The 12,923-nt window shown below is 44.6% G+C and overlaps 1 protein-coding gene across 1 annotated transcript in view; it reads right to left on the reverse strand.

Moving 5' to 3' along the window:
• The window catches only part of MGAT4A (alpha-1,3-mannosyl-glycoprotein 4-beta-N-acetylglucosaminyltransferase A), a 134,461-nt gene extending 122,830 nt beyond the window's left edge, over positions 1 to 11,631 (reverse strand). Inside the window, exon 1 of the mRNA XM_040336338.1 lies at positions 11,462 to 11,631. The gene's annotated coding sequence lies outside the window, so the exon portion shown is untranslated. The remainder of the gene's footprint in view (positions 1 to 11,461) is intronic.
• Positions 11,632 to 12,923: the final 1,292 nt, after the last annotated feature.

Raw genomic sequence — 12,923 nt, forward strand, 5'->3', positions numbered from 1 at the left:
ATTGGTAAAGAAAAAAAAAAAAAAAAGGAAAGAAAAAAAGTATTGTTTTTTTTTGTTTTGTTTTTTCACATGATAGCTGGGGTCACTTAAATTGATGAAAAAATTATAAACACATATGGCTTCCTTGTAAATCCAATAAATTGGGTGAAATATTCTTAAAGCGGGGGTTCACCCTATTAATAAAAAAAATTTTTTTCCTCTAGCATAAAATGAGGCATAGTAGCGCAAGCTACAGTATGCCTGTCTATTTTTTTTATCCCCGTACTTACTGTGCAATCGTAGAGACAAGATTACGACTCCCCGCGGGGAATGGGCGTTCCTATGGAGAGAGAAGGTGATTGATGGCCGGCTCTGGCACGTCACGCTTCTCCGGAAATAGCCGAAATAGGACTTGGCGCTTCACGGCAGAGCCGAGACCTGTTTTGGCTGTCTTCGGGGAGCGTGAAGTGCAAGAGCCGGCCGTCAATCACCTTCCCTCTCCATAGGAACGCCCATTCCCCGCGGGGAGTCGTAATCTTGTCTCTACAAGTGCACTGTGAGTACGGGGATAAAAAAATAAAGACAGGCATACTGTAGCTCGCGCTACTATGCCTCATTTTATGCTAAAAAGTTGTTATGGAGGGTGAACCACCGCTTTAAATGCCAATGTAAATTGTGTCCATCAGTTTCATGCTTATAAAAAAAAAAAAAACTTTAAAGTAAGTACATTTTTTGGCTATAGAACATATCTAGTCTAGGGGCCAGATTCAGGTAGGATATACGACGGCGTATCTCCAGATACGCCGTCGTATCTCTGAGTGTGAGGCGTTGTATCTTGGTGCCTGATTCAAAGAATCAGATACGCCAGAATTTGTCTAAGATACAACCAGCGCAAGTCTCCTACGCCGTCGTATCTTAACTGCATATTTACGCTGGCCGCTAGGGGCGTGTATGCTGATTTACGCCTAGAATATGTAAATCAGCTAGATACGCCTATTCACGAACGTACGCCCGGCCGTCGCAGTACAGATACGCCGTTTACGTAAGGCTTTTTTCGGCGTAAAGTTACCCCTGCTGTATGAGGCGCAGCCAATGTTAAGTATGGACGTCAGACCAGCATCAAATTTTCCGTAGATTACGTCATTTGCGTAAGTCGTTCGCGAATAGGGCTGTGCCAATAGGGCTGTGCGAAAGCATTGGCTTTTTGCGGGTTAATTTGGAACATGCACACTGGGATACTTTCACGGACGGCGCATGCGCCGTTCGTAAAAAGCGTCATTTACGTGGGGTCACAATAAATGAACATAAATGAACATAAAACACGCCCACATGTGAATACTGCACTTGCCTGTCAAAGTTGCGAGGCGTAGCGTAAATAGCATATGTTACGCCCGCACACAAATACGCGTTCCCTACCTGAATCTACCCCTAGATCTCTAAACATTATGCAGATCAGTCTAAACTGATGCATTATATTCCCAGCAGGAGCCTCTGCTTGCTGACAGTACAAACAACAGTGCCATGTTAAAGGGGTTGCAAAGGTTATTTTTTTAATAGGTTCCGTTAAGCTAGTGCATTGTTGGTTCGCTTACCTTTTCCTTCGATTTCCCTTTTAAATGTTTTTTTTTCCCCCTTGTCTGAATTTCTCACTTCCTGTTTCTCCTCAGTAAGCTTTCCACCATCATCCAAGTTGTTCTGGCTGTGGGTTAGTCAGCGTGCCCGCCCCCTCCCTTGGGACTACATCCCTGCGGGGAGACGTTGTGTTCACACCCAGCCAGAACAGCTCGGATGATGGTGGAAAACTTACTGAGGAGAAACAGGAAGTGAGAAATGCAGACAAAAGAAAAAAAACATTTAGAAGGGAAATCGAAAGAAAAGGTAAGTGAACCAACAATGCACTAGCTTAAAAGGAACCAATTTAGAAAATAAAAAACAAACCTTTACAACCCCTTTAAGTACACAAGTGGAATTTGCCATAACAGTTACGTATCGCATTGCTGCCCACTTCTTACCAAGGCAACTGTCATATTAAAGGCCAATGCTGTCCATATATTTCAGTAAAAAAATAAAATAAAAATATTTTAAGAACGTCAGCTCGATTTTTTTCATTATTAGTTGGGTCACATAGATGGAAAAATGTTTTTTTGGCAAATTTCTATGGGCTCGTTCATAGTTGCGATTCAGAGGTGGTAAAAACCTGTGGTTGAGCTGCATTTTTACTGTACCTTCAACCACTCCCCTGTTGCTGCTTAGGCTGGCGTGGAGCGTGCTTCAGAATGTAAAGTCTTTTAGGCTTGGTTCATACCTAAATTGGCCGCTGATCGCCCTGTTCTCGGTTTCAGGGTCGAATCAGGGCAGAATCTTTGCCTGAATTCGTCTCTGAAACGGAGGGAAAGACGCACAGCGTTTCTGTGCCGTGTGCTCCGCAGCTACCCCAACAGTCGGTCACATTCTCCTGCTATGCAAATTGGATGCGGAAAAAACATCCAAATCGCATAGGCGTGAACCCAGCCTTAAAGTCTAAATGAGACCTAAGAGCCGGTTCACACAACGGGGGCGACTCGTCAGGCGACTCAGCCGCCTGACAAGTCGCGTCCCATTCTATTCACCAGAACCGTTCTAATAGGAGCGACGCAAGAAGGCCACCCGTGCTGTCCCTTCCAAGCCCTGTGCTGTAAACGTCCATGTGGCTTAGTCACATAGCCGGAGCCTGTGAACCCGGAAGCGACTGCAGTACTGACATCGCAGCGCTGGAACAGCTTTGTTCTAAGGTAGGTTTCTAACGTACTAGCACATTATAAGTAAGATTGTTGATCTTGTCATTGTATTACAACATATTATGGATTGCTAAAACTGCACCATTTATACACCAAGGTAAAATAATAAAACTGGCAGTCGGTTTCTTTGCCTGCAGGGCACATGCAGCTCAGCTAGCACTACTTGTACAGTACACTGAATTCTACAACCAGCACATAGGTATGTCTACAATGACATTACACATACCAATACAAATCCTACACACTGACTGACAGTTAGCTCTGCTGCATAGAGTCCAAGCAGACAGACTGCTGTGGAGGAAGCAACTAAGTACATGAGCCTTGTGACACTAAATGACATTCTTATTCTCCAAAAATAATCCACATACATCCACTACTTAATGGCAAAATAATCTGTTTTTCATTAAAGTGATACTAAAGCTCTGTTTTTTATTTATTTTTTACAACAAACATGTCATATTTACCTCCACTGTGCAGCTCGTTTTGCACAGAGTGGCCCCGAACATCCTCTTCTGGGGTCCCTCGACAGCTCCTCCCCGCATTAGATAACCCCCTAGGAGAAGCGCTCTCCCGAGGGGGGTTACCTTGCAAGCGTGCTCCTGAGTCATTCATTTGGCATCCATAGACGCTGAGTGTATGACTCGGTCCCGCCCCCCTGAGCCCACGTCATTGGATTTGATTGACAGCAGCGGGAGTCAATGGCTGCGCTGCTATCAATCTATCCAATCAAAGCCGGGACTCCATGGAGAGGAGGACGGCAAGGACACGCCGAGGAGATAAAGGGGCTCAGCTAAGTAAAACGGGGGGGCTGGGGGGGCCGGTGACTGCCAGGTGTTTTTCACCTTAATGCATAGGATGCCTTAAGGTGAAAAAACACGGGCCTTTACAACCCCTTTAACCACTTAAGGACCGGACCAATATGCAGCTAAATGACCCAAGGGGTTTTTACAATTCTGCACTGCGTCGCTTTAACTGACAATTGCGCGGTCGTGCGACGTGGCTCCCAAACAAAATTGGTGTCCTTTTTTTCCCACAAATAGAGCTTTCTTTTGGTGGTATTTGATCACCTCTGCGGTTTTTATTTTTTGCGCTATAAACAAAAATAGAGCGACAATTTTGAAAAAAATTCAATATTTTTTACTTGTTGCTATAATAAATATCCCCCAAATATATATATAAAAAAAACGTTTTTTTTTCCTCAGTTTAGGCCGATACGTATTCGTTTACCTATTTTTGGAGAAAAAAAACGCAATAAGCGTTTATCGATTGGTTTGCGCAAAATTTATAGCGTTTACAAAATAGGGGATAGTTTTATTGCATTTTTATTAATAATTTTTTTTTTTTTACTACTAATGGCGGCGATCAGCGATTTTTTTCGTGACTGCGACATTATGGCGGACACTTCGGACAATTTTGACACATTTTTGGGACCACTGTAATTTTCACAGCAAAAAATGCATTTAAATTGCATTGTTTATTGTGAAAATGACAGTTGCAATTTGGGAGTTAACCACAGGGGGCGCTGTAGGAGTTAGTGTTCACTTTGTGTGTGTTTACAACTGTGGGGGGGTGGGGCTGTAGGACTGACGTCATCGATCGAGTCTCCCTTATATAAGGGATCACTCAATCGATACGCCGCCACAGTGAAGCACGGGGAAGCCGTGTTTACATACGGCTCTCCCCGTTCTTCAGCTCCAGGGAGCGATCGCGCCGTCGTCCCGGATCGCTCCCCGAGGGGATCCGACCGCCGCATGTAGCGGGGGGGGGGGGTCCCGATCGGACCCCCGACCCACGTCTAGGCAGGCACGTACAGGTACGTTGATGTGCCTGTCCGTGCCATTCTGCCGACGTATATCTACATGAGGCAGTCGGGAAGTGGTTAAATAGTTTCTGTGTTTTTCTACCTCAATGTAAAATCCTCATTGAGCTCCCAAACATTATTTTCCTGCTCACTTGCCACTGATTGTAACAAGCAGTGCACCTTAGTTGTAGTCATATGCACATGCAGTATCTCACAAAAGTGAGTACACCCCCTCACATTTCTGTAAATATTTTATTATAACTTTTCATGTGACAACACTGAAGAAATGACACTTTGCTACAATGTAAAGTAGTGAGTGTACAGCTTGTATAACACTGTACATTCGCTGTCCCCTCAAAAAGTATCAATATTTTGTGTGGCCACCATTATTTTCCAGCACTGCCTTAACCCTTTTGGGCATGGAGTTCACCGGAGCTTCACAGGTTGCCACTGGAGTCCTCTTCCTCTCCTCCATGATGACATCACAGAGCTGGTGGATGTTAGAGACCTTGCGCTCCTCCACCTTCCGTTTTAGGATGCCCCACAGATGCTCAATAGTATTTAGGTCTGGAGACATGCTTGGCCAATCCAGCTTCACCCTCAGCTTCTTTAGCAAGGCAGTGGTCATCTTGGAGGTGTGTTTGGGGTCATTACCATGTTGGAATACTGCCCTGCGGCCCAATTTCTGAAGGCAGGGGATCATGCTCTGCATCAGTATGTCACAGTACATGTTGGCACACATGGTTCCATGAACTGTAGCACTCATGCAGCCCCAGACCATGACACTCCCACCCAGGGCTGGTGCAAGGAATTTTGACACCCTAGGCGAAACCTAATTTTGCTGCCCCCTTGGCCCCACCCCTGACTCCACACCCTTTGCCCTGCCCATGTATACCCCACCTTTTTAATGAAGTGCCCATCAAATGCAGTCTCACCAGCACCCATCAAATGCAGCCTCGCCCGCACCCATCAAATGCAGCCTCGCCCGCACCCATCAAATGCAGCCTCGCCGTCAAATGCAGCCTACCGGGGGGGGGGGGGGCTCCCAGCCGGGCGTCCTAGGCAGAAGTGCGCCCTAGGCTGCTGCCTTGAGGTAGCACCGGCCCTGCTCCCACCACCATGCTTGACTGTAGGCAAGACACACTTTTCCTTGTACTCCTCACCTGGTTGCCACCACACACACTTGACACCATCTGAACCAAATAAGTTTATCTTGGTCTCATCAGACCATAGGACATGGCTCCAGTAATCCATGTCCTTAGAATGCTGGTCTTCAGCAAACTATTTGCGGGCTTTCTTGTACATCAAATTTAGAAGAGGCTTCCTTCTGGGACGTATGGTCTAAGCGCTGACAGGCTGACCCCCCTACCCCTTCAACCTCTGCAGCAATGCTGGCAGCACTCATACGCCTATTTCCCAAAGACAATCTCTGGATATGACTCTAAGCACATGCACTCAACTTCTTTGGTCGACCCCATTCACACCTGATACCTTGTAACACTAATGAGTCCCATGACACTGGCGAGAGAAAATTACTAATTGGGCCCAATTTGGACATTTTCACTTAGGGGTGTACTCACAGCGGTTTAGACAATAATGGCTGTGTGTTGAGTTATTTTGAGGGGGTAACAAATTTACAGTGTTATACAAGCTGTACACTCACTACATTGCATTGTAGCAAAGTGTCATTTCTTCAGTGTTGTCCCCTATGTGATGGAGAAATAAAAGTTAAGAATTTTATTTATTTATTTTAATTGTAAAAATTTAAAAGTTTCTCACAAGCACATAAAATCCCACTCCCACATATACACACAGGCTAGGTTCACACTGCTGCTATTTCAAAATCGCGATAATTTTACCGCAATTTCACGGCTGCGGTTTTGCCGCGATTTAAGAATCATCTGTGCAGGGTTCAATGTAAATCGCGGCCCAAAATCGCAAAAAGTAGTACAGGAACTACTTTTTGAAATCGGTGCAGCGCCGCAGATGCAGCGTCACAAACCGATTAGGACGGTGCCATTGCCGACAATTGCCGGCAAATGCCGCCGATTTGAGATGCGATTTGACATGTGAAATCGCATCTCAAATCGTACCCAGTGTGAACCTGAAGTGAGGCACCTACACCTGAAAATGCCAATTGTGATCCACGTTACAAATCGAGGCGCAGGCTGGAGTGAGAGCAATATAATTCTAGCACCAGACCTCCTTCGTAATGCTGAACTATAGGGGGCTTTTAAAGTGTCACCTATGGAAAATATAGGGTACTAATATGTTTAAGCATTGATATGTTGGGTATCTATTTACTCAATGCAACCTCTGCTTTTATATTTTACCCAAAAATTGGGTAATTTATTGTGTTTTTGTGCCCCCTAAAATTAACTTTTAATGTTTTTTTTGTTTTTTTTATCTGAAATCTTGTGTTTCCTAGACCTTGGCGGCAATATCGTGCAACATAAAAAATTGCAACTGCCACCATTTTATTCTCTAGGGTGTCTTCTCTCAGAAAATATATAATGTTTGGGGGATTTTATGTAATCTTCATGCCTAATTTTTTTTTTTTTTTAATCGCCAAAAAAATAAAAAAGGACGCGGAAGTGAAAGGGTTAAAGGCCAAGTTCACCTTTGGGGACATGTTAAATATACTTATTTAGGTGGCCTGGTTTAACAGATATTTCTACCCCTGCAGTCAAATATAAGAAACCCCCACTATATGTTCCCATTCACACAGCATACATTAAAAAAATATATATATTTCTTAACTTTTAGATGTTTCTAAGGAGAAGGTGTCATGGCTGATTCTGGGAATTTCTGGACAGGCTCACATTGTTTTATTTGTCCCTACACAGACCAAGCTATGCAGGACGTGGTTTCTACATTTTTAACCCTTGCTTAGGTAAGAGTGTTCAAATCTAGTTTATAGCTGATTACGTAGACGTACAGTTCAGACGGGGTTAATTGTGTTAAAACATTATTCCACAAAAAAACATTACAAATCAGGAAAAGCTTGTAAAGATTTTTCAGCAAGTAAAAAGCACTTATAAAAAGTAACCAGCAATTTTTAAAGAGTAACTCCTTGGCATGACCTCTGTACATTGCAAGGATTTTAGCAAACTTTGTTGCAGAGTCCTACCTTTTGTTATTCTGAAGAAATAGCGGTTTGTTTGTCTGTGTCCCTGTGCAATGTGGGTCTGTATGGGAGTGGTTTCCTAATTATTAATCTGCTGCTGCACTTGCAGGCTTCTAATGAGGAATGTTGCAGGGTCTGCAGCCCTTTAGACGAGTATTTCAGCAAAATGACATTTTCATTGCAGGGGATGCCCAAAATCTGACTTGTATCTTAGTGCAGACTTCTGGGAAAATCAGTTTGCCAATCACACATTTCTGGGGGGGGGGGGGCGGCGTTCCATACACTATCTGTGAACAGAATACCTCCAGGTAGCCATATTGCATTTTACAGAAAATTACAGTGCCACAGATTAAAAAGGAAAAGTCATTTTTGATAACATTCAATTACAATGACATCTGATAGCAATTCTATACGCTATATTATTATTTTTTTATTTGCTATTTTTTCCCCGTAAAAAAGTGGGGGTTACCCTTTAAATATTTTTTTCACGTTACACTATGTTAATGGGAGCACGTTACAAATATAAAGTAGTTGTTGTAAAAATACAGATGCAAAAGTGTAAATGTGCTTTAAAAATTATAGTGAGTAAATAAATAATATATATATATTTTTTTTATTAATTAAAGCGGGGGTTCCGCAGGATTTCTTTTTTTAATTTTTTATGTGCATCTGCTGCTTGGTATATCATTAATAGTTTACTCGCGTGTCCGATTTTACTAGCCCTCCGCCTTGTCATTCTGCAGTAAAAAGTAATTTATAAAATTCTTTCCTGAGCGGGTCCATCTTGCTTGTGGGCACTGTGAAGCCCACAAGCAAATCCTTCCGGGATATGGTGAATGCTGATGTCCCAGCATTTACCGCCCTATCCCGCGCATGTGCAGTGTTGACGGCGAGCGGCGCTGTCAACACTACACAGTTGCCATCACAATGGCCGGCGTCCTGAAAAGGACACGCCCCGTTGTGACGACATATGCGAGAGTGCCTGTGGTGGGCTAGAACATCGTCTCCTGGGCAGCGCCACGCTGGGTTCCCAGGAATCACTGGGGCGATCGCAGACAAAGCGACACGCCCACTCCCAAGGGAGCTAAACCAGGAAGTGCCTGGTTTAGCTCAGAGAAACAAGGTATGGAATTAATTTAAATTTTTTTTAAAGGCAAACTTTCAATATAGACACTCAGCCCGTGTGTTTAACAATTACTTGAAAATTAGGGTGAACCTCCGCTTTAAATTAATAAATATTTTTTTTTTTTTTATTATTTTCTATTATAAAAAAAAAAGTTTTACTTTATTATTCAAACATTAGTTTATATATTACGGATGTTTGTAAGGAGTGCTTTTCATGTGTTTTCTTCGCATTGTAATACTTTAAATCTTGCGGCGAGACTGGGCGATGTCATATGACGTTGGCCCAGAACAAGAGAGCATCCTGCCCACTGGCATATGTCTATATGGCGGGCGGGAGGTGGTTAAATACAAGAATGCATACATAAATATATATATATATATATATATATATATATATATATATATATATATATATATATATATATATATATATATATATATAAATAAAAAAATAAAAAATAGTAAGTCCCGCAGTTTCCATGACTTCTCACATAAGGTTGTGAAGATCATCTTTATTCTATGTTGGAGTGGTCATCGCCTCTACATGTTTCTGTGTGAGCACACTTAAAAAAAAAAGAAAAGAAACAGAAGGCAGACTGCAGTGTCTAGTCCTCTTCTACCATGCTGGGTCCCCTGGCCCTGGGGCACACATATGGTTTAGGTGACTCCACCCACAAATGTGACAAGGAGAAATAGAAGAGCTGACAGCTCCGGGAGTATAACCATTGCACAATGTACTTCTCTGTCCCCGAGGAGCTCTGTTTATTGGTAAAGATGAGTGAAGAAAGCGAATCTCATCCTCTCTGACATTTCCATCATTTGCAATGCACCTGAAATGTCTATGTACTTCTGGCCAATGCAGATGATTCTATGTGTCCAAGGCTTGTCCTCCTATTGGTATAGTTATATGAAGATAGGAGATCTACTTTGCAGAGTACATGTGACCAATCCAGAACACTCCCCTGGAACGGACTGAACATCAGATCCCACACCTTTACCACTTATATTTACTTAAAGGGCTCATTCTCATGCTTTCCAAAACACACAGCGCACACACACACACACATTTAACTACAGTGCTATGCACTTTGTACACAGTTAATGATAATTCTGTAACATTTTGCTGCTTTAGATAGAATAGAACCTTGCACAATGTGTGCAATATGCAAGTACATGAATTCCCATGCTTCAAACAATGCTTTCCTTTATTTCTGTAGAAGCTGAAATATTAGTACAATGCAGCATGCTGTATACTGTCACAAGGTACGGCTCGGTGAGAATGATGGAGACGTCTCTCTGTTCTGGTGATGTATACAGGGGGGGCTCAAGTGCAGCCCCCTGACATCAACAAACGGACACACATATTAACTAGTGAAAGCAATGCTATAGAGGGCGGTCAGAAACTGCAGTCATGCAATAGGAGATGGTCAGAGACTAGGCATGTGCTACAATAGATGGTAAGAGGCTGCAGATATGCTACAAGAGATAATCAGAGACTGGGGACATGCTTCAGAGGATGGTAGGAGGCTGGGAACATGTTGCAAGAGATGGCCAGAGACTGGGGGGCACGCTACAAGAGATGGCCAGAGACTGGGGGGCACGCTACAAGAGATGGCCAGAGACTGGGGGGCACGCTACAAGAGATGGCCGGAGACTGGGGGGCACGCTACAAGAGATGGCCAGAGACTGGGGGGCACGCTACAAGAGATGGCCAGAGACTGGGGGGCACGCTACAAGAGATGGCCAGAGACTGGGGGGCACGCTACAAGAGATGGCCAGAGACTGGGGGGCACGCTACAAGAGATGGCCAGAGACTGGGGGGCACGCTACAAGAGATGGCCAGAGACTGGGGGGCACGCTACAAGAGATGGTCAGAGACTGGGGGGCACGCTACAAGAGATGGTCAGAGACTGGGGGGCATGCTATAATATATAGTCAGGGAGTAGGTGCATGCTACAAGGAATGGTCAGAGACTATAGACATGCTACAAGAGATGGTCAGAGACAACAAAAATGCTACAAGAGCTGGTCAGAGATTAGGAAACGTACTGCATGAGATGGTCAGAAAGAAAAGAGATCTCACAAAAGCTGGTCAGACTGAACAGACATGCTACAGAAGCTGGTCAGAGAGTGTGAAGACAGAGGACATACCCCCCCCCCTCCCAGCCCCCATGATATGACTTGTAGTACATTAGATTTCTCCATGTAAGATCCAATATAAGAGAAACATAAAACGATGAATGGGATGGCCAGCAGTAAAAATAGTAAGATAAATAGAAGAAAAGAATGCAGCAAAACATGTCACTATTCTACCCAATCAGAAGAAGAAAAGGTTTCTTTCACTTGTCTGGTGAACCATGTAAGAAATAAGGGGCCACACAATAAGTGTGAAAGGGCCACATGTGGACACCAGGACCCCCAGATTTAGGGGTAAACAAGGGGTGGATGTGTATATAATATAGATGGAGTTGGCACAGAGGTCCCCTTGGAGGGTGGTGGATCCTGTGCCCTCTATGACACCAACCCCCTTGACTCCTATGTGTAGGACTATTGTAGGACAAGTGACAGCACAGGGTGCCTGATCCTGCCAGGTGACCCCCCTGATCATCACACACAGCACACTGCCCTCCCTCTCCTCTGCCACCCATCTCACCTCGGTCACTACACTGCCATACTCCCAGCGATGAGCGGAGTGCGGGCACACTGCAGCGTCAGTCCGATCTCCGGGCACCCCATGCCGTGACTTCCATGCCGTCCCCGTACGCTGTCACCCCGGATCCGCTCTTCGATGCCGCCCCCGTCTACACCTACACCGAAAGCACCGGCGCCTCCCACTCTCCGCCCATCGGACTAACGCGGCCAACCACAGACAAGAGGGGGAGGAGCCGGCTTCTGTCATCTGTGGAGTCGGCGCGTTGGAGTGTCAGAGAAACCCCGCCCCCTCCCCGGCCGTGTTGGCGTGGTTGGGGCAGATGGCAGAGGGAGGGATGCTGATGTGAAGGGCTATTGTGGTACCCGGATTAGGACAATGCCTGCTACAAGTACCAGGAGCAGTCATTGATCTATAACAGTAGTGTGACCCCTACATGGGAAGTCATTGATCTATAACAGTAGTGTGACCCCCACATGAGCAGTCATTGATCTATAACAGTAGTGTGACCCCCACATGGGAAGTCATTGATCTATAACAGTAGTGTGACCCCCACATGAGCAGTCATTGATCTATAACAGTAGTGTGACCCCCACATGAGCAGTCATTGATCTATAACAGTAGTGTGACCCCCACATGAGCAGTCATTGATCTATAACAGTAGTGTGACCCCCACATGAGCAGTCATTGATCTATAACAGTAGTGTGACCCCCACATGAGCAGTCATTGATCTATAACAGTAGTGACCCCCACATGGGAAGTCATTGATCTATAACAGTAGTGACCCCCACATGAGCAGTCATTGATCTATAACAGTAGTGTGACCCCCACATGAGCAGTCATTGATCTATAACAGTAGTGTGACCCCCACATGAGCAGTCATTGATCTATAACAGTAGTGACCCCCACATGGGAAGTCATTGATCTATAACAGTAGTGACCCCCACATGAGCAGTCATTGATCTATAACAGTAGTGACCCCCACATGGGCAGTCATTGATCTATAACAGTAGTGACCCCCACATGAGCAGTCATTGATCTATAACAGTAGTGACCCCCACATGGGAAGTCATTGATCTATAACAGTAGTGACCCCCACATGGGAAGTCATTGATCTATAACAGTAGTGACCCCCACATGAGCAGTCATTGATCTATAACAGTAGTGACCCCCACATGGGCAGTCATTGATCTATAACAGTAGTGACCCCCACATGGGAAGTCATTGATCTATAACAGTAGTGACCCCCACATGGGAAGTCATTGATCTATAACAGTAGTGACCCCCACATGAGCAGTCATTGATCTATAACAGCAGTAACCCAACATGGGCAGTCATTGATCTATAACAGTAGTGACCCCCACATGGGAAGTCATTGATCTATAACAGTAGTGACCCCCACATGAGCAGTCATTGATCTATAACAGTAGTGACCCCCACATGGGCAGTCATTGATCTATAACA

The sequence above is a fragment of the Rana temporaria genome, chromosome 2, assembly GCF_905171775.1.
Source record: "Rana temporaria chromosome 2, aRanTem1.1, whole genome shotgun sequence".
Taxonomy (NCBI): Eukaryota; Metazoa; Chordata; class Amphibia; order Anura; family Ranidae; genus Rana; species Rana temporaria.